We start from the raw sequence: 27185 nt of genomic DNA on the forward strand, positions 1-27185 counted from the left end.
TATATTTATATACTGTGTCCTTGTGTGCTTTCAAATTAATTATTCGTAAAATAAAATAAATTTTACTCTAATTAATTATGTTGCAGGCGAATTTTGTAAATTATATAAAATATTATTTAATTATTTTATTATAATTATTTAATTAGAAAAAATTTAAATTATTTAAACGCAGAAAGGGGCCTAGAAGTTCAGATGAACACAGAGAAACACCCAAAATTTAATTTTTTATGTAAAAATAAATAGGAAAATAATATAATTTATCGTTTATATTAAAAAAATAGCTATTAAAATCTGTTTTTATTTGTATTATTTACATAATTTCATAGCTTTTGGAGAGAAAGTAGAGTCAAACTCCATATTTGTGATTGTTTCCTGCATCTTCTTGCAACTCTCAGCTCTTGTTTACAAATTAAAAATAATTATATAAATTGTTAAAATTTAATAACATCGTATTTATAGAAAAATATGAAAATATACATTGTTTTGTTATTGGTTGAATATATTTATTAAGAATTTAACTGCGTAAAATTAACTGAAAAATATTTAGATTTTTATTATTTATTAATTAAACACATTTAATACACTCAATTAAGGTCATAAACTCAATTATAAGCAGGGTGATGATGTACAAAATATAATTTAAAACAAGTTCATTAAATTAAAATAATAATAATTACAGTAAAACCTTCGTAAGCCGGAATAGAAACAGTTTTATTTTGAACAGATTCTGCTTTAAACGGGTTTTTTTACTGCGTATAAATCTTCGTAAATAAGTGATCCATTACTGAAGTATTTATCATTGGTTTTCCAATTGAAGATCCATTATTACATTTAAAAAAAATAGAAGATGTATCGACACCAAATTAGCAGACGTTAATAATCTGATATTAGCAAAGGGATATAAGGAGAGGGAGGAGGGGAAGAAGAAGAAGAAGAAGAAGAAAAAAGAAGATTGTAATATTCTTCTATTGAAATTTTAGTAGGAGAAGATTTGTTATTCTCGTACTGAATAATCAATTCTGACAAATATGATGGTCAAACTGCAAGCTATCAATCATATTTAATGGCATCCGACTGCATTTTAATGAGATAGTATTAAATAGTTGCACGTGTAAGTTTTCAATTGAATGTCCCAAAACCACATATAACAGATAAAATTTTACAGTAAAACATTAAATATCCTAATTAGGTAAGTTAAACTCGTAAAATATTGCTGCTTATCAGATTAATTTTGGTTTTCAGACAAACACGTGCACTATATAACTAAGCACACTCATAAAATTGATTTCAAATTTTAATATTAAAAACCCTACCATGGGATTGGGTTTTATTAGTCACAAATATTAATTAGTTTCGATTGACCTCATAAATTTAGATTGCTTAAGTAATTAGGTGGGATCGTATATATTTTATTTACTCCTTATGTAAAATTACTATTGAATTGTTAAGTGTTCTCGTGCATCTACTAAGTTCCTCCTTGATTTTTTAGCAATTAAAGGGTTAAAAATATCTCAATACTTCTTCATTTTAATTGTTAATTCATTTTATATACGATATTATATGAGGATCAAGTAGAAAAGGTCGTATATAAATTTATATACACTCTTTTGTTGGTAGTAATTGGAGTGTTGTGACTTAATTCTACGCGATTTGCGGAGGATAGTTTCAAATAAGTTCTAAATTCTGATGTTTAAGTGAATATTTTGTATGTATTTTTTATTATTATCCTGAATTATTCTATTATAAAATATAGTATTAATTACTAATCCACGTAAATACGTTAGAATAGAACTTTTTAAAAAAATTTTGCTTATTTATTTACAATTAAATTGATATAATGTCGACTTTTATAACGTAATGTAACAAAGATATAATATTACAATTATTAGAGTGTAAGCATTTGTAATTTCGGAAAGCTTTCTCCCAACAAAACAATTTTTTGATGGTTTTTCCCCGATGTCATCCCTTGTATATAGATTATGATTAGAGCAATGAGTTAATACAACAATTTCTTTGATATAATGCTATTTTTGTACAGCTGACAGCAATCAAAACGCAGCATGTGTCACACGTCGAAGCACAATTCCGCTCTACTGAAGACTTACTGGATGTTTGGCCAAAGCAGACGTTCCTACAATATGCTTTTCTGGGTTGAGAGAGAGAGAGAGAGAGAAGGAGAGAAAAAGCAACTGGCAAACTGCCCAGTAAATGTGTACAAGTCGTTGACAGCTATAAATAAGACGATAGCGGTGTAATTAAATAGCAGCTGTCCTCTACGACAGAAATGTGCCGAATATCATTGGACAGTAGGAGTTGCTTATTGTCAACCTAAATCCATCGAAGTAGATAGAAAAACTTCTTAATGTAAAATCTTCACACACGACTCCATTTTGATTATTTGATCGAACCATTTTTGAGTGTTTATCTGACATTTTTAAAATGATTTTTCTAATAAAGTTATCCCCCCGAAAAAGGGTCGATCTATCGATCGTTAATGTTGCGCAAAGTATGCTTAAACGAAATTATAACAAAACAAAAGACAAAATATTAAAAAGAAAAAAAAATACAGGAACAGGAAGAAAAATTCAATAAAATTTTACCCAAAAACCGTTCCATTTTAAAACTTCACAATTATATAACTTTCTATTCCAGATGTTTTAAAATTATTGATAATATTTCTTTCTATTTTCTTATCCATTTCTTATGGAAACGACAGCAAAATTTAATCCCTGAAAATTAAAAACAAAATAAATAAATAAATAAAAACAGCTCTTCATTTGAGGAATGTTAAAAAATATGTAAACAAAGCACTTAATATACCCGAGACATTGTAAAATTTATATATAAACAATGTAGAATATCTATCACACCTATCCACTTCTTATATGAACAAAAGCAAAATGTAATCCCTTAAAATTAAAAAAAATAAATAAATAAAGCACTCTTCATTAAAAGTAGGTGTAAATAATGTAAACGAATACAGAACCAAGCACTTATATACCTAAAACATTTTAAAATTTATGTATTTACTATGTGTAATATTTCTATCACATAACTTATAACAGTAGATAGTGCAATACAACATTCTTCCATCTTGTCAGCCATCTCTTCTTCTTGTTTTAATATATATATATATATATATTTTCCCTGAAATATTTGCTTACGTGACAACGTCCGAAATGTAGCACGATTCCGTTTTTCATGAATATGGTTTCTTGAAAATACTTGTACACAAATTTATCTTGAAGTTTGACTTGTCGAACCTTAAGTCTTCTCTACATCAACTACGAGTGTACACTTATATACTGTATATACAAGTTTGTATACAGTATACGAGTATATATCTTNAATATACCCGAGACATTGTAAAATTTATATATAAACAATGTAGAATATCTATCACACCTATCCACTTCTTATATGAACAAAAGCAAAATGTAATCCCTTAAAATTAAAAAAAATAAATAAATAAAGCACTCTTCATTAAAAGTAGGTGTAAATAATGTAAACGAATACAGAACCAAGCACTTATATACCTAAAACATTTTAAAATTTATGTATTTACTATGTGTAATATTTCTATCACATAACTTATAACAGTAGATAGTGCAATACAACATTCTTCCATCTTGTCAGCCATCTCTTCTTCTTGTTTTAATATATATATATATATATATTTTCCCTGAAATATTTGCTTACGTGACAACGTCCGAAATGTAGCACGATTCCGTTTTTCATGAATATGGTTTCTTGAAAATACTTGTACACAAATTTATCTTGAAGTTTGACTTGTCGAACCTTAAGTCTTCTCTACATCAACTACGAGTGTACACTTATATACTGTATATACAAGTTTGTATATAGTATACGAGTATATATCTTATCTTTTGATAATAGTAACTTGTAAGACGTAGAAAGATAAACTAGACTTAGATTTATATCCGATAAGAAAAATATATTTCGACAGTATGAGATAAGAAAGGATATTTTTTACAATATAAGTTATGTAACACCTGAAATTTCATCACACAACCCCACTATAGAGGATGATATAAACATGTTTCTAAACGTATCAATAATATATTTATTTAAATTTATAATATAATTTGTATAAAAATAAATCTCGTTAATTTAAATAATTAATTAATTAAAATAATTTAAAGAATTTCTGTGGAACATTATTCATGAGGATATTTTACGATAAAATTTTAAATTAGGGTTCTGTTCATTAATTAGATATGCTATACAATTTAAAGGAAAGGAGATCGCAAAAATTACATTATTTTACATAATATTAAGGAGAGGGTCAAAAATGGCTTCAAATCTGTACACAACATTAGGGAAGGGGTCAAAAGTGGCTTCAAATCTGTACACAACATTAGGGAGGTGAGTCAAAAGTGGCTTCAAAGAGGTGAGTCAAAAGTGGCTTCAAATCTGTACACAACATTAGGGAAGGGGTCAAAAGTGGCTTCAAATCTGTACACAACATTAGGGAGGTGAGTCAAAAGTGGCTTCAAATCTGTACACAACATTAGGGAAGGGGTCAAAAGTGGGTGGCTTTAAATCTGTACACAACATTAGGGAGGGGTCAAAAGTAGCTTCAAAACTGTACACAATATGAAAGAGGGGTTAAAAGTGGTTTAAAAATTGTACACGTAATTTATGGACGGTTCCTTAAGCTAAATTTAGTCTTAATCAATCAACTATATTGCAATTATTTCATTAATTAATGTTAAAAAAATGCATGCTTACAATATATGGATACAATAATTAATTCTACTCATATATTAAATCATGCAAATGCATATTGTCAGCTACATTTTATTAATATTAATTATATAATATTACAAAATGATTACCAATATACCTAACTTAGCTTAATTTTAAAATATTTTCCAGAAATAACCTTTCAAGGACATTATTTAAGTTATTTTACTATAATTTCCTTTATAAACTAATGGTATAACATGTATATTAAGTTATTTTCAGTGTATAAATACTTTATTTCATAGAACTTGAATATAATACATCAAATGTAAGCAATAAAATATTAATAAAATTCCTTTAAGTATATCCTTTAATATTGATTGTTTTATTTAGTTAAATAATGTAAAAATAAAGTATAATTAAATAATTTTATAGTAAAAAAAGAAGCTTAAATTTAATAAAATTACATACTTTGTGTGTTAAAATATAAAACTCCTACCCGAGACATTGTAAAATTTATATATAAACAATGTAGAATATCTATCACACCTATCCACTTCTTATATGAACAAAAGCAAAATGTAATCCCTTAAAATTAAAAAAAATAAATAAATAAAGCACTCTTCATTAAAAGTAGGTGTAAATAATGTAAACGAATACAGAACCAAGCACTTATATACCTAAAACATTTTAAAATTTATGTATTTACTATGTGTAATATTTCTATCACATAACTTATAACAGTAGATAGTGCAATACAACATTCTTCCATCTTGTCAGCCATCTCTTCTTCTTGTTTTAATATATATATATATATATATTTTCCCTGAAATATTTGCTTACGTGACAACGTCCGAAATGTAGCACGATTCCGTTTTTCATGAATATGGTTTCTTGAAAATACTTGTACACAAATTTATCTTGAAGTTTGACTTGTCGAACCTTAAGTCTTCTCTACATCAACTACGAGTGTACACTTATATACTGTATATACAAGTTTGTATACAGTATACGAGTATATATCTTATCTTTTGATAATAGTAACTTGTAAGACGTAGAAAGATAAACTAGACTTAGATTTATATCCGATAAGAAAAATATATTTCGACAGTATGAGATAAGAAAGGATATTTTTTACAATATAAGTTATGTAACACCTGAAATTTCATCACACAACCCACTATAGAGGATGATATAAACATGTTTCTAAACGTATCAATAATATATTTATTTAAATTTATAATATAATTTGTATAAAAATAAATCTCGTTAATTTAAATAATTAATTAATNTAGGTTTAAAATAATTAACTTCGTCCTTAACTACTTTAAATAAGTTTATAGATATACAAAGTATATAAAATGATGTAGTAAAATAATAGGATTTATAAGATTAATACTTTCTAAGTGGCATTTTGATAATAGAAAAATTTAGTCGGATATGTTTATAATCAAATTTTAATTCTTAATTAACATGAAAGCTTTGTTACTTTTTTCTTCTATTCTATCTATCATTTGGCATTAATCCAATTAAGCAAACAATTGGAGTGAATAAAAATTGCTCAGAGCCCTTCTAAACATCCATTCCCAAAGCAGACTTGCCTGATATATGAGTCCCTTTCATTTCTTCCTGTCCCAAACACACTTCTTCCATTTTCTATTATTTTTTTTCCCTCTACAATCTTTTTCCCCTGGATCTCAAACTGAATTTTTATTCTTATTCATAAATTGTTTAAGAATGCTTTATATCTATATACCACTATACATAAATCAAAGGTAAGGTCGGTTTTTTCGAATTTTATTTTGTAAAGTAATACTTGTATCTAGCACAATTCAATATATTTACTTTAAATCGGGGCTATGTATACCTCGTACTTACAGTAAAAGTGAATTTAATGTTAGAAAATTTATAAAATATCGAGATATTTTGTATAAAGTAGTTAATTATTATGATAATTTAGAATATTTGTGTATAGTGTAAGACTTTTAGAAAAAATATCAAATTTTATTTAGTAAAAGATCACTAACGTTATAATAATTTTCCTCTTCTTCCTCTTCCTCATCTTCTTCCTCTTCTCTTTTTGGTTATTGGATCTTCAAAGTCCTCAGCTTCAAGATCTTCATCTCTTTCTATTTCTATCATGTATAATTAATACGTATGTTAAAATTTTAATATATATGTTACATAAATATAAAATATACAGTATAAGAGTTATTTTAATTATAGTATTTTGCTATTATAGAACTAAATTTAATGTGGTAAAAAGCATAGAATTCTTTTATTTTCCAAAGTATTAAGTATTTGAAAGCGCTTCAATTTTTTCTTGTATTTCTTTGCTTCAATAAAGCATTTTTATTGTGATTTTTGATAAAGGACCACTAATGTTATAATATTCTTCTCCTTCCGATCTTTCTTGTTTGATGAACCTTTAAGATCCATAGCTTCGAGCACAACTTTATTCGATTTCTTTCCATCTAGTCTCCGATGAGTACATATATTAAAATGTTAATATTATAATGATCATCATATTACCAATGGTCATTTATAGCAATATAGAAGGTAATTTATATCATAAAGAGGCGTATTTATGTCTCAGAACATTTATTTCTATATTATGAAGTCATTTGTGGATTATACAAGACTATTTGTGCATCATAAAGAACCATTTGTGTCTCATAGAAAATCATCTATTTAAATATAATATAAAACTATTTGTATATATGACAAGGATATATTTTTACATATAAATTACATAGAGTGTATATCTATATTATATTTTAGTTTATTACAATTAAAACTAAAGTATATTAGCAAAACTTATTATAATGCCGGGCTTCAATTTTTAATCATATCTTTAATTAATTTCATTTAAAATATATGCTCTCGATCTCAAATTACTAGTGCTTTGTCTCTGTGCATCATACTTTTCCTAATAACAAAAGAGTCATGCCGGTTATTTATGGAATACCATTCGAGATAAAATATTTGAATTAAAATTACGTGACTTCCGGGCCAAACCGGAAGCCCTTATATAGTTAATCGGGGCCTCCTTCTCCTGAGATTTCCATATCTGGTCTCGATTTTCATCTATCTAACACCGTTCTGAGATTAAGAAAGGACAAGCAATGGGAATTTATAGGTGTACAATATATTTCAAATTGCAGCTTAATAATTAAATTAGTTAAATATGTATTAAATAATACAAATTAGCAATTAATTTTAACTTAATTCGTATATAAATAACGGAAAAAAATTCATTAAAACACAAGCATTTTTCCTAGAATCCATTATCATTTCTTGAAGCAGTTATTGATAACATTACTGTATCATGCCGGAAAATCTCAAAACTTTTCTAACATTTTTCAAAAAGTTTAGTGTTCAATACGCTAACGTATTCTGATATTTCTAATGTTCATCTACATAAATAGACCATATCCTTTATTATCTGATGTTCAGCCGCATCCGCACAGCATCGGATATGATGGGTGTTCTTATCAATTTCCGATCGAAATATTGGATTTTCAGGAATTTCACTATAAAGCTAGTAAAGGTAGAAAGAGAGGGAGAAAACTGTCGTAAGTGTGTTGGAATTTAACTCCCGTGTAAGTAATTACACGTGTAATGACTACTGCTCTAAATCTAATCCCACAGAAATTTTCCGAGGACAAGGTAATGACCCATGCTGTACGATACGCGGCATTACCAGATCTTTAATGAAATGAAACTGTATGATTTTATATATATTTAAATGTAATTATTTAATTATATAATTTTCAACTTTCTCCTTAATTTAATTGGTACTTTCTATATATACTCCTATGCGTTTATATATAATAATTTCATTTTTAATTGTCACTATTCTTATTTAATGCCATTTTAACTTTTGTCAGAATTTAACGTTGTTAAGTGTCGGAGAATATAATAACTTGAGGCATTTTTAAAATTTATTGAGACTCATAATGGCTTTTTTGTCAAAACAGGAAACATTATGGTTATGTCTTTTATAGGACACACACCAAAAAAAAAAAATAAAAATAGTCAAATGAAATTTATTAGTTGGCATCTATCTGTAAGCTACTATTAATGTAATTTTAAGTTACTTCAGCGTTAAATTTATATATTTATAGATTAAAATATATAAAAGAATTGTTTAATATAACAGAAAAAATAATTTATTTTAAATTAAATTTGATAAAATAGCCATCCATCCTATGCCAATACATTCACATATAAAGCCATTATTAATGTAATTTTAAGCTACTTACGTGTTAAATATATTTAATATTTATATAATTATGATTTAAACTATCTCAAAACACTATTAATATAATAAAATAATCACTTTTTTTATTTTAAATTTGAATCTGAAAAACTAATATCATTTAGTTGTAAGCCACTTTTAAAGTAACTTTAAATNTATACATTTTAAATATATTTTTGTTTATATTTAAACAAGAAAATGTGACAAGAAAACACATTAAATATGCAAATTGAACTTTTTTTTTTCAGTATTAAGATGATAAAAATTGCTATATAAGAATAATGTTTAGGTATCTAATATTGATATTTTCTTAACCAAGTTATTGAGAATTTCTTTTAATATGTGATATTTGTGTTTCTTGGTATGTTTATTGAGAAAACATAATTCACAGATCAAACATTAAATGCAATATTTTCTATTCATTATAATCAAACATAATTAAAATTAATTAATAAGAAGCTAAATTAATAAATAAATAATTTATTAGATTAAATTCAGAATATTTTTCAAAATTAACTTATTAATTTGAAAACAATTTACATAAATTTAATTGTCATATAAATAAATATGAATTTAATTGTAAATTTTTTTTTAAGTATAAAATAGTTAATAATTAATTTCCTTACTTTTTTATTAAATTAATTAATTATAGTTCATTTAATTGCCTTTAAAGTGAATCAATTTAATATAAAATTTAGAAATAATATTGTTTTTTATGGTTAAAATATTACGTGGAAATATGTTATAATTAACAGGAATAAATGAAAAACTTATTGTTATTAAATTTATAAAAATTATATAGAAAATTTTCTTGTGTTAATTAAATGTTTTTAAGAAGAAATTAAGGATATAAAAAAAAGAAGAACAAGATTTTAATCAAGAAAATGATTATATTCATATATATATTAGGGATTGCACAGGTGTTTAAGTCGAGAAGAAAAAAAGATTTCTTAAAGGAATGAAACTAAACAAGAGAAAAATATATTTAAAAAAAATTAAGATTAAAGATATCACATCATTGTCAAAGAAGCAGAGTGATTTAATCTAAGTGCACGCAGCAATAAAATAAAAATAAAATAAGAGGAGGAGGAAGAAGAAGAAGAAGAAGAAGAGGTAGAAGAAGACACTTGTGGGTTCGTCACGTTTAGCTAGGATAGAAGATTCTCCCCCTTCTAAAAGTGCAAATTTGATAACGCTTGGCCGATGCACGAATTCTTTTCGTCTGTCCTCAGTTGTTAGATGGTGGCACTTTATCATCCATGCTTCATAAGATCCAGACTCATTCACATCCGCTTCACAATCGTGAAAGTTGCTGATGCTTTGCTGGTTCCACAGTAAAAATGCAATTACGTCGCGCCGCCAGTTTAAATTTCATCGTTCCTTTTTAGTTGTGGGCAAATTGGTGAGAATTTTCTCTTCTTATTCTATCATACGGAAATTTACGGTATAACTATATAATGAGTTGTCTCCACAAGAGAAAGTATTAAAGATAAGTCCAATATCCTTTTCGCTTTGGCAGACATTTTGTTCTTCGAATTTAATTATATTTCCCCTTTTTTAAAAAAGAAAATATATAAAAAAAATAGACAATTTAAATTTACTTTTTTAAAATTTATTTCTACCTTATTTTGATATTTAATTAACTTCTAGAATTTAAATAGCATTTTCAAATATTTAGGAAAACTTATAATTAACTTCCGCTTCTTTTTGTTTTTATTCCATTTATGTAAGGTTAAGAAAATATCTGTAAGGCGTGTATATAAATTGAATTTATGATTTGCTTCTTAACACTTTTTCCCTTCTTTCCTAAGCTTTTAAACTTTATAAATTATTAATTTATTATTTTTTTTATTATTTCATTTTCTTTTTCCTTGTTTTAATTTAGGAATATGTCAAAATAGGAATATGTTTATAGAACTTAGAACGAATCTCATCTGTTAATACTGTTTTCGCGTGTTTACCTGGCTATATTTCACGTATAAAACGTATATTTAACAATATAATGAGTTGTTTTCACAAGAGTTGAAGATAATTTCTTCATATCGCTTAATATATGGACCTCATTTGTGTGTGTGTGTGTAATATAGAGTTTTGAATGTATAGAGGCAAACCGACATACATTCTTCATATTACTATATTTAGAATGTCTGTCGATCTGTCCTCTAAATACTTATAAACCTTTAATTTTTCAGTTTTTTATGCTTATTCTCTAGGATCCTGAAGTAAATATAAGCTTATAAAATCTCATCCCCTGATTTTATCCCCCTAAAAAAATATAAAGAAATTTTAACTGACTTTTGGACCACCCAGTATGTTAACAAAAGGAAAATATTTACAAGTGAAATTAATTAAATTCCATTAATAATATTAGCAATAAACTAATTTTTTCACGATCTGGGATGTGATCGCAAGTAAATAACAATAGATAATTTATTATCAATATTAAGCACATGAGACGAATAAAGCAAATGTATAAGCCTTTAAAGAATATGTTTTCTTTTTATTTGTTTTTTTTTATTAAGAATTGATCGATTTATCAATTTTTATTATCGTTAAAAACGATTTTAATGCGAAGATTCTGTATGCGATAATTTATTGCTGATTTATGAATTCTCCTTTGGTGGAAATGCTCTTCTAAAATTCTACTTATAGACGCCAGCTGTTCGACAATGTAGATGCCATAACAAATTATAAACCCAATAACTCTGTCATCGTCGAGTTTGGTTCCCATATCTCTATGACAACAGTCAAGAGAACGTCTTCTTTCATCGAATATGTCTCTAGATACTTTGCTTGACAGTTTTATGTAAATCGTATGTCCATGTTAGCTCTTGGAAATGTGTTAATATATCGTTAAAGGAAAGGTAGACTTTCCATATTCATATTTTTTGATAAATTATCTTTAAATATTTTGTTAATTTCTCTATTTTTTCCAATAATCTACAATCACTTCTCTATTGTTAACAAATTAAGTATGTAACAGGGTGTATAAATAGAATCAAACATAGAGACAATTTCTTAGGATTTTAAAGCAAATAATGTACTTATATACATAATTTTTCTAATGTAAAATTAAGTAAACTTTATAAATTCAATTATTTATTAATTTTTGCTTCGATATTTAATTTTATTTGTATTATTTTTTGAGCATAGAAAGTAATAAAGATAATTTATTAGAATTTCATGTTAATATATAGTAAAACCTGTGAATAACGGACACTGAAATGTTTAAAATGGCCGATGTTTGGAGGTTATTTTGTATACAGTTTTGCTTTTAAAAAAAGTTATGAAAATTGTCCGCTGTTGACAGGTTTGGCCGTTATTGGAGGTTCGATGTTTAAAATATTACAAATTATTAGCAAATAAATAAACGTTAAAAAATTTTATATTAAATGTATTTATATACGTTTAAAAATGTAAAATATTATTTAAAATAATAATAATAATAATTTTAAAAACCTTAAAAAATGAATTTATGAAANATTATTAAAAAATAAAATTTGATTCGAGTTTTTAATATAAAGCAATTAAATTTTTGAAGGAGCAATTTCTTTTTTCATTTAAAAAAAAAATCTATGTGACAATCATAATTGTGTGATAACACTAGCACTTTTTAAAATATATTTATATAATTTAATCATCACTTTAATTGCATTTAATATTTTTTACGTCACTTTAAAGTTAATTAAAGACTTTAAACTAATGGAAGTTACAGCACCTTTGTTAATTATTATTTTTTAAATATGTATTGTAATTAAATTATTAACATTTTCTAACGTTAATTTACTTTAAAACCATGCTTATTAATTACAAATAACAATTAAACTTAGTATCTTTACATAATTAATAACAATAATAAACGAACTGAATAAAGATAAATAATGTCAATAATCGAATTTTACAGTGGGATTTTTATTATGTTAAAATTAATAATTATATGTTATACATCTGTATATATATATTTGAACAAAGTTTAAATTTAATATTCGAAATATTTATAAGTATTAACAGAAACCAAACACTCATTACAATAAACCTAACATGGATCGCTTATCCTATCGCTAATAACTGTTTATGTTAAATTTACTGTTAACTCCATTCGTATCTTATGTATTTACGCTAGTAATAAAGTCAACAATGTGTTAATCAATCAACAATGTGTAAAACATTAACCATGAATCGCCCTTAAGGTAGTAAAAGTGTCAAAAAATCATTCCAGAAAGGGGGTAAGAGGAGCATTTTTTTTAAAATAGGGGGAGGGCAAGAAGAGATTATAGTTGTAAATAATGACGTTAAAAGAAAGTTTCATATAACAACTCAATAATTTCTATCTGACAGCTTGCATTCTCTCCACAACTAATAAAACTAACCCACCACATAAATGGTATATAGCTTGAGTCAGTTGGAACACCATAAACTTATCCCACTCCTAACTACTCCTACTAAGGTGAGGTGCTAGAGAATTTTTTCCGGATAATTAGTTCTTTGAGTTAATTGCACGTGCAAACCCCTTTTCTATGTTCGCAAGGGAGTAATGAAATTTCTACATCAAATTTCAACAGCACCTAGGGGGTCTGTAATTTACTGTACCGGTTAAATGAATTAAGATTCGAGTAAAGTAAAACTTACGCCAGGTTTCTTGTTTCCAGTTATAAATAATCAACTCCATCGTGATTTATATTATTCACGACTTCATCGAGCGCTTACACACACAAAAAAGGTGTCTAAATCTTTGTTTTTTTTAATGAAAAACAAGAAAAACCTTACTACTTATGAATTTTACATACTCCAGCTTATTAAAATGGATAGAATTTTCGGTTTGTTGATACATCTCGTAAATGTCTTCAATTATTTGTATATTATAGAACTAATTTTATATTTATTTTACTGTAAAAGGAGAGAAACAATCGTGTAAAATTGTTTCTTCCTTATTAATAAATTAATTCTACCTTTTGCCAAAAGGGGTTTTAAAGTTCAGATCTTTGTCATCCCCATTTAATCATCCCTGTTAATTGAGGTAACTTAGAGAGGATTATTAAGCAGTAGTGTATTAAAGAGGTCGCAGTCTTGGAATTCAGCTGAGTTTCTACCGTATTGTTTCTACATAATTGGCATTAAAATCGTTTTTATATTATTATAATTTAAGTAATTTAGCTTTATACGTAATTTTAACTTTAATTAAAATTTTATTACATTAAAAATCGTCTTCACCCTGTATTTTTCTTATATAACGTAACATAAAATGAAACAAGAGAGTTACAATAGAAAGGTTTGTATACTTGTTCCATTTAAGAACAAGCAATAAACAATTGGCAAAAGGTTCAGGTAACTATGTAATGCCTTCTCTCTTCCTTCCTACCATTTTACGTATGGAGAGACGTATCATAATCCACAATCCTCGTGAGACCAATACTATCAACTCAACTGCTACCGTTGGGTGAAGATAAAACTCGTCCACCTCCCCCTCTTCCACTTTCTCATCAGAACGTCTCCAAACAGTACTCACCTTAATGGTCAGTCAGACCCACATCGTACTTCACTGACGGATGGCCGCTGGTGAAATCGTTTGGACACAATCGTAGAAAACTCAATTTCTACCAGCAAAGAAATTTGTGGCCCACCTTCTGATAACCAACGTCAAGAAAAACTTTAGAACTATACACGATTCTCTCCCTCTTTTCTTTCTTTCTCCTCCTCCTCCTCCCTCTTTTCTTATTTTTGTCAGCGAGTAATGAACATGATTTGATTTCAGAAATAATCATTTGTATCTTTCTATAAAAATAACCATTTGTTTCTTCTTAGAAACAATGTTTTTTTTGCCATCTTTTCCTCTTAGAAACAATACTCCTTTTCATTTCTTTTTCTTCCTATAAATTCTATAAAAGTTTGGAATATATAAAAAAAATTATAACCAATTTAAATAAAAATATATAAATTTAAGTTAAAATTAAATATATTCCGATCGATATAAACAAGTTTTTTTTTTAAATAAAAGATATATTCGAAAACTTCAAGAGACTGCTTAATTCCTAGCTATAAAGTATTACATGCAAATGGTTTCTTCTCCCCCTCTCCTTTCTTCTTCTATCTTCTTCTTCTCTAAGGATATATTCTCAGAGGTAACCCATAAAAGTATCCATCTGAACTCGAAAAATACTTTTGCTATATATTTTTCCTTATTTAAGTTATCGCTCTCTGAGAATTGCACAGTAAGATGATCTTGTGGTTGTTCTGACGAGGTTAGAATATTCTCTTTAACAGCAAAAAAGAAGATGCGGANTTCGTATTGCCATGGGCGACGTCGACACAGACTTGGCGCCTTTCCAGATAAACTTCAAAATTATGGCCGTTGTTTGGTTGACCCAACTGACTTAATTCACTGCACAAACATACACATATAGACCAGATACCGTGAGTAGACATGGAGTCTTCATTAAGTCGCTATCAAAAGATTATTAATGGTTTGCTTGCTTTCTACATGAATGATACCCCTAACCTTGTTTCCTTGACGTCCATTTTCTGAGAGGTGATGATTGCTATTCCATCAAGCACGATATTATACCCGAGTTTAAATGTGTAAAGAAAAACAATAAAAGAAATTCAATTAATTGCATCAGACCAGAAAACTGTTACTTGAAGAGAAAGGAGGAAGAAGAAGAAGAAGAAGAAGAAGAAAAGAAAAAACAAAAGAGAAAAATTCTTCAACCCCTCAGGAAACAATTGTAAAGTTAATGAACGAATTCAATGACTTAAATACGTGATTCGAGTTGCACTTTTATCGCGTTATACACGCCTTTAAAAGTAATTTCTGTTGGTTTAACATGGTTAAAATATTCTTTTACACACGTTAAATTGTAAATTAATTTACCTTATAACATACAAATCTAAACTTTTAAGTGTGTTGAACCGAAATAAAATTTCAATTTGTGATGTGATTCTGTTAGTGAAGACGATCGAAATCCGTGTAAAGGATAAACAGAAATGTGTTTAAACTAATTTTTTTACACACGTTAAATTATAAATTAATTTACCTTATAACATACAAAACCAAACTTTTAGTGTGTTAGATAGGAATAGAATTTTAACAACTGACTTTATATAATACGACGTGGTTTAATTTACGACGAAGAGTGAATGGTTCCCGAACATTTTTCCACTCGGAATGACATTTGGCAATACCTTTTTGCCTTTCGCAATTTTAATAAACGGGCAAGAAACAAATGGAGCACCTTCTCTATCTCTTCTCCTTCTTGAGTTTCGATGGAAACTCTCTAGCAACCTTCTCTTTGAGTACTTTTGTATGGTCATTTGTCACAGGTTACGTCGTCTCGAATAAAATGGAAACTACTCGGAAAAAGCAAATCAATTCACTCGAATTATTCTTTGCCAGAAGAATCAAATTAAACTTTTCACTTTTATAAGTATGCACGTGTATGAGACTATTGTTTATAAAAAATATAATTCGTGTTAATTAAGTTTAACTTTATATTTATTATATTCCATGCCTAATAAGTGAATTTTCGTGTAAAAATAAAAATAAAATTGTTATTAACATATAAAATACAGGGTGAGCATAATTAAAGAGTTCTCTGTGAAAAGAGCCATTTAACCAATCTCCATCAAATTTACTATATATACTGTCGTGAGTACACGGTTTCGATTTTCGGGAAAAATTTTTACCTTAAAATTCAGCCGCTAGAATGAAATTTGGTGCTGCCTGAATGTTCATATTATATACGTTTTCTAAACGAATTTCAGAAATAAAAAAGTCGTAAAACGTTCTTCACAATTCTTCGAACCAAACAGTAATGCCAGCTCGGCACTTAAGAAATTTCGGCGTTAAAAAAAGCCGAAATTTGTTAGAAAATGCACGTAATGTGTACAAGTGCGTTAAGAAATAGTAGCGCTAAATTTCTTCCTAGCGGAAGAAATTTAAAGTAAATATTTTTCCCGTAAATCAAAACTGCATACTCAGGACAGTATGTGCATCGTGTGTGGCTGTAATTTGCCCAGTAGTTCTTTGTACAAACAGCCCTAAACACCTACCCTAATTATGTTCACCCTGTATTTCATCATATTCAGTGCAATTACAAATTTAAGACACGCTTTTTATACATTTCCAAATTTAAAATTTGGGATGCTCTTAAATTACACGTTCTTTTCGTCACTTTCCACTAGCCTACATAGTTTATTTTATGTATTCTATATTATTTTGAATATATAATTTGTTTTCTCCTCGATAAATTCATCTAGTTTTAAATTTAATTAAATTTCCAATTATATTTATTCTAATTTATTTCTAAATTTAGTTCTAATTAACGTCCAATTTCTTCCTAAAAATCCCTATTTTTAAGAGGATGAACATCTTAAATTTTGTGTATTTTTAAATTATTATCTTCAAAGGTTTATATATGTTTATATTATTTTTTATTTTTACTTCTTTTATAAATAAATATTTTAAATATAGTATTATTTTAAAGCTATATTCACTTATAATTTTACCTAAGAGAATATCTCTATATAAAAGTGAAACGTGTCTGAAATTCGAAACAATACAGCATCTACATTAAAAAAAAATATNACTCGGAATGACATTTGGCAATACCTTTTTGCCTTTCGCAATTTTAATAAACGGGCAAGAAACAAATGGAGCACCTTCTCTATCTCTTCTCCTTCTTGAGTTTCGATGGAAACTCTCTAGCAACCTTCTCTTTGAGTACTTTTGTATGGTCATTTGTCACAGGTTACGTCGTCTCGAATAAAATGGAAACTACTCGGAAAAAGCAAATCAATTCACTCGAATTATTCTTTGCCAGAAGAATCAAATTAAACTTTTCACTTTTATAACTATTTACCTTAAAATATATATAATAAATTTATATATAAAACTTTAATTTTCTATGCTCTTTTAATCATTTAAGACGGCGAAAACTTTAACTTTTCTCTGTTTTTTTCCTTAAGATTCCGCATCATCTTTAAGGATGCTATGCGTAATTTATAACTTAAAATAGTTTCTATATATTTATATATTTAAATAATTATATATATATAACATTTTCGGCTTGTAAATATCGCAGGAAAAAGGAATATCGATACAGAATCTTATGCTTGAATCTTAAAGTTAAATTTATTATTAAATTCTCCTTCAAAAATTTATGTGATAAATAAGTAAATTCGAATATATATATATATATATTATGGTTGCTTATCGTTAATTTGGATACATCAAGTAATTTGGCAAGGCTGGAGAAATCCATTTAAGTGGTTTCCATCGAAGGAATGAAGAAACAAGATCTATTATGACATTCTTGTTCGGCAAAGACTTTGCAGTGATTCTGTGTGTGAGTGATGATGATCAAAATCCGTGTAAAGAATGGTCAGAAAAGAGGAAAAAAAATGATAAGATTGTTTCCCAGACGTCAATATCTCTTTATTTGTTGAAGTATTTGATTTCGATATCATTTTATGATTCCTGATGCTGTAGATAACTGCAGCTTCATCGTTTAATTGCGTTTGATTACTAATACTGTGCTTCAATTTCGTTAATTTAATTTATTTTAAATTTAAAAAAAAATTAAATTTTTATATTTTCTACGCAAATAGGCGTGATTTTCAACAGTGGAATGTTAAAAAAACTACTTTTCTTGAATAGTTTTCCAGTAAGAAAAAAAAGAAAGCGTATAAGGTTTATGGCTATATATTTAATACTACGATTTTCTTGAATTTTATCTATTTTCTTTCCAAAAAATTACCTCGGAGAATACTCAAGTCTATAATAGGTCCAAATAATCGCAGACATTACGTTTCACTGAATCATTGAAAGTATTGGGAAAGCATATTTGAAGAAAGAAAAGGGTAAGAGAAGGGGGGATAGAAACTTCAATTCGTTCTTTTCTTATGTATTAAAATTTTAATAATACAGTAGGCAATAAATAGAAAAATATATATATAAAAAACAAAATAATAAAGTAAATATTTCAATAGAGTTTATACAAAACTTTTTAAATTGCTTAATATAGAGAAGGAATTTTCTTTTTTTTTATTTTGTTTATCAACGGTTTAACGCGCTACTTATTATGAAATATATCCTTAAAGGGAGACTTTTTTCTATAGTTTATAACTGAATAAAAACTACTAAAATTTCCGAGTAAATAACCTTCTAGTAAAAATTCTGTATCATTTATTATCAGAGCTAGTCATTTTCCATTTATTAAAAAATGAGAGAGATGAAGAAAGTAGAAGAAAGAGAGGAGGAAGAAGGATAAAAAAAAAGATATAATAATAATAAAATAATAAAGATCAAGGTACAAACCTCTAGTTTCTAAATGGGAGTTTTGAACGCCCTGTATGTTTCTAAAGCAATTTGCCAAAAATACCACTCAACGTTAACTGAATGGCTGACAATAAAGCACAAAATTGTTAAATGTACCTCACACCAGTCAAACACGTCTTCAGTACCGTGAAAATAAATAGGTTGGAGTTGGCTGAAGTAATGAGCTACGTCCTTGCTACAGGGCAATAAGGGCCGAGTTAAACTATAGTAGTATTAAAGGTTATAGTTTTCTGATCCTATTCTTCAACACGGAAACCTTCAGTTAATAAGATTGTTAATAATACTATTAAAAATATTCGTATTGCCATGGGCGACGTCGACACAGACTTGGCGCCTTTCCAGATAAACTTCAAAATTATGGCCGTTGTTTGGTTGACCCAACTGACTTAATTCACTGCACAAACATACACATATAGACCAGATACCGTGAGTAGACATGGAGTCTTCATTAAGTCGCTATCAAAAGATTATTAATGGTTTGCTTGCTTTCTACATGAATGATACCCCTAACCTTGTTTCCTTGACGTCCATTTTCTGAGAGGTGATGATTGCTATCTTGGCAATTTTTATACAGTTTTATACAGAAAAAAATCCCTTTTATTTATTTATTTATAAAACAATAATCATTTCAGTTTTAAGCTATTAACTTTTAAGAATTCTTCAATTATTTACAAGACTTATTAAAAGGATGTTCCTCTCTATCGACTGTTGACTTTCTTCCATATTTAATAAATCTTATGTGTATTTTTATAATTGAAGAACGTTTCTGGAATAAAATACGAAGAAAATTCTCTATAAAGACTCTACTTTCAGATAAAATATGGAAGAGAATCGACTCGAATTTAACCACCAAATTATACTAATACGAAAACAATAATATCGTAAATGTGCACATGATTGATTGTGGATCGATATAATTGAAACAAATTATAATAATATTAATAAAAAAATATATAGTATGGAATGCCAAGTATATCTTTTAAATATTCTGAATCGTTCAATGATTTCTCTTCCATTTATAAATGGAAAAAAAGAATTTTATGGAGATTATATTGGATATATTATGGATTTTTATAACCAAAACAAAGTTTAAAAAAAACTAAAAAATTCTTACAGTATGTATATTTGAAAAGCTTCTCTTTTTAACTTAAAATGTCATACTAACAGAAGAAATAAAAGTTTTCAATGGCTTCACTTGGCACTTTAAAGAATTGACTGAATTACTTTGTTGCAATGCTTTTGTATCAAACAAACAACCTCCCCAGGGACTATAAACCTCCTGATTGTATCTCTTAATTCTATAAGAAACTTCCTACTATAATTTTACATCTTTATACACTACATAGTATTTATATATATATATATAAATAATTATTTTTATCTCGCAGATTTAACGCTTTACATCTCCCAGGTGATTCGATACTAAACTTACTTTAACTTTATCTATAAAAATACATAATTTAATAGTTTAAAAGACAGAATATTTAACTATAATTTACAAATTAATGAAAAAAATATATATATAAAGTACAAGTTAAGTATAACTTCCTGTCGTATACATTGAACAAGAAGTAACTAACTTGTAGTATTAATTGATGTCTGTATATATGAGAGAGGCAAGATGTTTACTGTCCATGGAACAAGAATTAGGGGATTCCGGTATTAAGGGATACGATAAAAGCCTATTTTACAACGTCTTCACGATACCAATGGAGTATAGTAACCTTAGGGACCCATTCTTTCTTATCTAGTCTCACCTGTCACAAGATAACCAAGTGTGCCAAGAGTGGCGAAAATGGGACGTTACATCTGTTTATGGGGTCGTTTACTGATAATTATCTTAAACGAAGTATATACATTCCAATGGTGCAGAGAGGATGCCTCAAAAGTCCTATGCTTCTACCCTGTGTATATCTTCATTCACATGAGACCTTTTTCAAAAATTCAACTTTATAACCATTATCTAAGTTCTTTGCTTGATTAATACTCGTACTCTTTAAGTAATTTTCATAAATTTCTCTTCCCTTTATATTCCTTAATGGGAACTAAATAGATCGTTAATTTTATATTATATCGGATAAGAGAATATTTAAAACCTGTTTAAAAATAATAATTAATTAATGACTTAATTAATTTAAGTTGTAATGGATTATTAAACTCAGTGATCAAGCACTGAGTTTTAAGTTTTGATGAAGGAAACATTTTGATTTAAATTAGATATTTTCTTAATCTTCTTGTACGGTAGAACCTTTAATAACGGCCACCTCTAAACAGCGGCCATTTTTCAAAGTGCTTTATTATTTTTTTTTTTACTTTTTAGGCAGAAATGTATACGAAATAACCTTCAATCAGCGGCCATTTTTATGTTTCTGTCTGTGGCCGTTATTAACAGGTTCGTCCGTACTTTATTAAAATACGGCTGTATAATCTCTACATTCTTTTCTTCCTAAACTATTTAAATTTACAAAAAAAATGCAAATTACTATTTAGATTTAAGTATATTGTAAAGTGATAGAATGACTGATTTTTACTTCAATTTAAGATCTGGCAAATAAAACAAAATACAATCATGACATTATGTTTAATTCTGATATATTATCATCATTATTATTACCATTTAAATTCAGATTACTTATTCCTCATAAAATAATATTATTACTTCTTTTTGAAAGCTCTTATCTTTGAAATTTTCTTCATTATTATAAATTGGCTGTGTGTATGTTATTGTTTTAACTGAAAATACTTTTTCATATAATNAAATATTCTTTAATATAAAAGATTCATTTAATTTATTTAATAAATTTTAAAATATAATTTATTTCATTTAAATATTTTAAGAAAACCTGTTCAATTTTAATAAAATTTAAATATTTCCCGTAGAAAAGTTGTGAAAGAATAATCTTGACATAAAATATTAAATTTATTCTCATTTAAAAATTTTTTCAATTGAATTTTCTTTAGTCAAAATTGATAAATTTATATATCATTTTGCCAAGAATTTTTATTTCCTTCTTGACTACTATCCGTTTTCAACAAGTTAATAATGAAATTTATGCTATAAATGAATAATTTTTATCATAAATTATTGTTATCCAACCTTCTACAAAAATAAATGCTAAATAATTTAATAAAATAAGTATTTATTAACTTAATTTATAGTACTGAAGAATTAATTATTGAAACAAATACCAGACATAAAATGTCGTTGAGAAAATTAGAAAGGTGAATTATATAAGTTACGTCTATGTTAAACCTTTTATTATCCTATTAAATCCTTTTATACCTCCTATTAAATATACTATAGATATTATCTATAAACTTAAAACATAAAATTACGCACCTGAGAAGTGTACATTAGCATATAATTTAATTATCAGAATCATATTCAATAACATACTTTCTCTTATATTTTTAATTCTTCTATATAAATTAATACTTCCAACAATTAAATAAAATTATTGAAAATTGCCAAAATCGGTTAAAAATCGCTAAATATACTCAATTTTCTATATAATTTTTATTGTATGATGATTTAACATTTAATTTTAATGATTTTATAAGGATCGGATCTAAAGAGAAATTTGTTTTTATCAGAACAAATTTAATTCTACACTGTTATAATCATTATAACAAAATGTAGTAAATTATTATTATTTTATTATTGTTATTATTATAGTTGATTTTGAGTCAATTTCTATAATAAGTAACAATTAATAAAAATATGGAAAATATATGTGATCATTTATACAAGTGTTGCTTGATAGGAATTAATTTGCATCAGTAGCTTTCTGCCTGCATGAAGATAAGAATATGACTGCTATACATCGTGAATTAATTAGATTGTAAATCTACGTTTATATATATGTGAAATAATTAATATAGATTTATTTCTTGAATAAATATTTGTTAGCCTGTTGTACTAAACTGCTATTGTAAATATTGACGCAATTAATGGTTTTTCTTTTTATTCCTTTCATATTTTTCTTTGAAAGAATCGTGAAATTATTTTACTTTATTTGCACTTAATCTATGTTGTGTGGTTGGGTACATATTGTCTATTCGGTTGCATAATGTATGCTCCACAGTTTTTAATATTACTTAATAACAAGTTCAACAACCTAGTATTTGTGTTATGGTGTTCATAATATCTTCATCATCCCCTCTAAAATAATTTCAGTTGGTTTTGTTTGAAGATAGAGGTGTATAAGTGTGTGATATGGGCAACAATGCCATAGAAGTGCACGTGATTACTAGGAAGATTCTGTTATCATACGAAAGGGCAGAAAGGTTATTCATTTGTTTAAATCTTGAATGATAAATTCCTTTAATTGTTGACTTAATGGTATATTTTCTGTATATTGAAAACAATATTTACGTTAGATTTCGTTGCTGATTGTATTATAATATTGAAGACACAATGGAATGGGCATGACGTTGTGATATCCTAGTATTATCATCTATACTGAGATTACGTGTATAATTTATTTTACAGATTTTTCTAACTATATAATTATAAAGTTATGTAATATATAATTATGTATTACTTAATTATATAGTTTAGTATTAATCTACGATTATACAAATATATGAAAATTACATATACTTTCACATAACCTACAATTAATTTCATAACTTGGTTTAATACATTTGAATTATACAAGCATTTATATAATTGTAGACGTAACTAGACCCAAATATACACAATAACCTTGACTAAAATGTAGCCATACATTCGATTAAGTTAAAATTTGGTGTTAGATCTGTGTTAATTTATAAAAATGCATACAGTTATATCGTAAATAAAAGTATTTTTTAGCGTAAAATATTCATAATTTTATGTAAAAATAATAATTTTAATGCTTATGCTAGCATATATTATTATTATTAGAAGAAGAAGAAGATAGAGCCTATTCAAATGTCTAAGATGAAGAATGAGGTGGATAAGTTAAAGGATAAAAAAAAAGAGTGTTAGCATATATAACGATGCCACTTATAAATAATTAATAGAATGAGTTGATATTATATTAAAATAATTAAAATATTCTTAAACGTAGCGAATTTCTCTTATTAATATAATTTTAAAATGATTCTGCATTCCTGAGCATCAATTTGAATATGAAAATGATCTCATCGTTATCTTGAAAAGCTTATTATTATTAGAATTTCGAGTAGATTTTATATTAATTTATATTAAGTTAAACTCTATTTAAACATGAATTAAAAGGGTATATAACATTTATACATCAATGTAAATTTCACATTGAATGAGACAATTTTGGAAAATGTGAAGACTTGGCGAAACTGGAATTCCTTTGATCTGAGAGAGTACTTAAGAGAATCTCTTTAAACCTTTACTTTAATGATATCAAATATCTTTGCCCATTGCTTGTTATCTAAATCGTCTGGCGAGAGGTTTTCACAGAAACTGACTCGACAACTAGCTTGTTGTAAACGACCAGTCAATTGCTTAGATGCCCTTTTGTGTTAGTGAGGTGCACACAATGAGATTCGAGTTGAAACCTTGGAACAATTGATTAGACTTAATGCCATAGACGAACTTGAAAGAAAGGATCTGTTTAGCACCCTCCTTTGTTAAAAACCGTTGTAAATTTTCTACCTGTTAATTTACAAGATTTGAGATTTATTTTTAAAAAAAAAGCCCAGAAAATTCTTCGTAAAATAAGTAATTTGTAAAATAGAAAAGTATTAAAAAAAGAAATCTGTAAATCTGGCATGTAATTATCGACATTTATTAAGGGCAAAATAATAGAAAAGATGAAGAAACGAGAGGACGACGAACCACAGATGACTTGTCAATAGAACTTGGCGCCATATTGTCGAAAGTGTGGTTTCGTTCTGCGAAAATTCTAAGCATAAATGCTTCTAATTCTCAACGAAGATGCTATTGATTGATAAGGATATCTCTTAAGAGCATTTGCCAAGAGTAAAATTTTAATTTAATAACACGAAGATAATGGATACACTTCCAACAACAACTTTTATATATATATATATATATTTTTTATTTTTATCCCCTAAATTTTATTGATAAAATCGAATTTTAATAAAGAAAATATATAAATATTATTGGTATTATCATTACAGATAAAAATAACGATAATTTTTATTACTTAAGAGGCAGTAAATTAAGACATAGAAGTATATTCCTATAAAGACCAGGTCAATAAATAATAGCTCCTTTACAAAAATTCAATTTTAATTAAAAAGACGTTGTTGATGATGAAAATATAAACGAGGATCGTTATTAAACAACGATTTTTTGACAATATTTAATATTTTTATAACATTAAATCGTGATTTGTAAGGGCGTTTACTTATAATAGGTAACAATTTACCTTCCGGTGCCATAACTTTCATTATTTGTTTCATGTTAGGTTGGCGACGCCCTTCGTTACAATTCCCTTGTTTTCTGCTTTTGTTGTTTGTAAAGAATTACTTGATTAAGTAAGGAATTTATAATTATTTCGCTCGTAGTTTTCATCAACAGTTCAAGCACATAATGTCCTACAGTATCGATTGTTTCATTTCGACAGAGATTTAGTTAAAATTATACCTGAATGATGACTTCATTTCTATCATTAATTAATGCAAAATTATTTCAGGAAATTGCTTTCCTTTTGTGTATTAATAACAATGGAAAAACATATTTTTCAAACCGATTTAATTAATTAAGAAAATTACGAATACGTCGGTACTGAAAGGTAAATTCAAACACTACCCAAAAAGTAAGCAAAACTTAAATAGATAAAGCGTTTATTTAACTGGCAACAAAATACTTTTAAAAAGTGCTGTACTATAAAAGTCGTAGGTTCGATTTCCATCCGAAAAAGAAGACCAGAAAAAGAAAAATTAGCTTGTTTTTAGTCGTGTATTCGGAAGGGAACGAACTCACAACTTAAATATTTAAAAAAAAAGGCTATATCTGTAAAGTAGTCGGTTCGGTTCCCATCTTAATACATGACTAAAGAAGTCAAGTAAAGCCATGTGATGAAGTAAAGAAAGAAAATAAGTTTATAGATTCTTTCTTTATTTGGCTTCTTTAATATCGTATTTATAATTAAAACATAACTCACAACATAAATATTTAAAGTATTTTACGTATGATAAAAGTCGTGGGTTCGAGTCATACAGGAAGCCATTATTAAAGAAGCCAAGTGATGAAGTTAAGAAAGAAAACAAGCTCGTAGCTTCTTTATTTAGATGAATATTTTATATTTTAATATAAATTACTTTTTGATAAAAAAAAAACCTAATTGATTATTATTAAATTATATATATATATATATCCAATTTCAATTTTAACACTAAATTTTTTCAATAAATAAATAAAGTTTTATACATGCCATTTTAAGATATTTATATTAAAATCTTTCAAACGTAATAAATAAAATAATTAAAATTATTATTTTTTTTAAAGTATTAAATATCTAATTAAATTTTTCGAATAGCGTAAAATGATTTTAAGTGATGAAACATTAAACTGTCTTTAAATTAATCATTCTGTCTTAAGTGATAAACAGTATACTTGATTTATAATTTTCTTGCTTAGTTATAAAAAAAAAGTGTAGTTTTATAGTAAAAAAATAACTTTTTTTATGTAGATTTTCTTTTGTAAAAATCATAAATTTTCGTACAACACCATGATCATTCATTATATACCAGTTTATATATAAATATATGTTGTACATTCTCAAGTTTAACATGTTTTCCAAATAAGAGGATCAAAGATTAATGGATCTTGAGTTTATTATCATGTTTATTTTTATATAAAAATTATAATTTTTAAGAAAAATATTTAATTTACGATCTAAATAAATTTTAACTTTTATTACCATATTTAAATTTCTTTCTTTTTTTTTAAAT

The sequence above is a fragment of the Centruroides sculpturatus genome, unplaced genomic scaffold (assembly GCF_000671375.1).
Source record: "Centruroides sculpturatus isolate CEXI.00-Female unplaced genomic scaffold, Cexi_2.0 scaffold273, whole genome shotgun sequence".
Taxonomy (NCBI): domain Eukaryota; kingdom Metazoa; phylum Arthropoda; class Arachnida; order Scorpiones; family Buthidae; genus Centruroides; species Centruroides sculpturatus.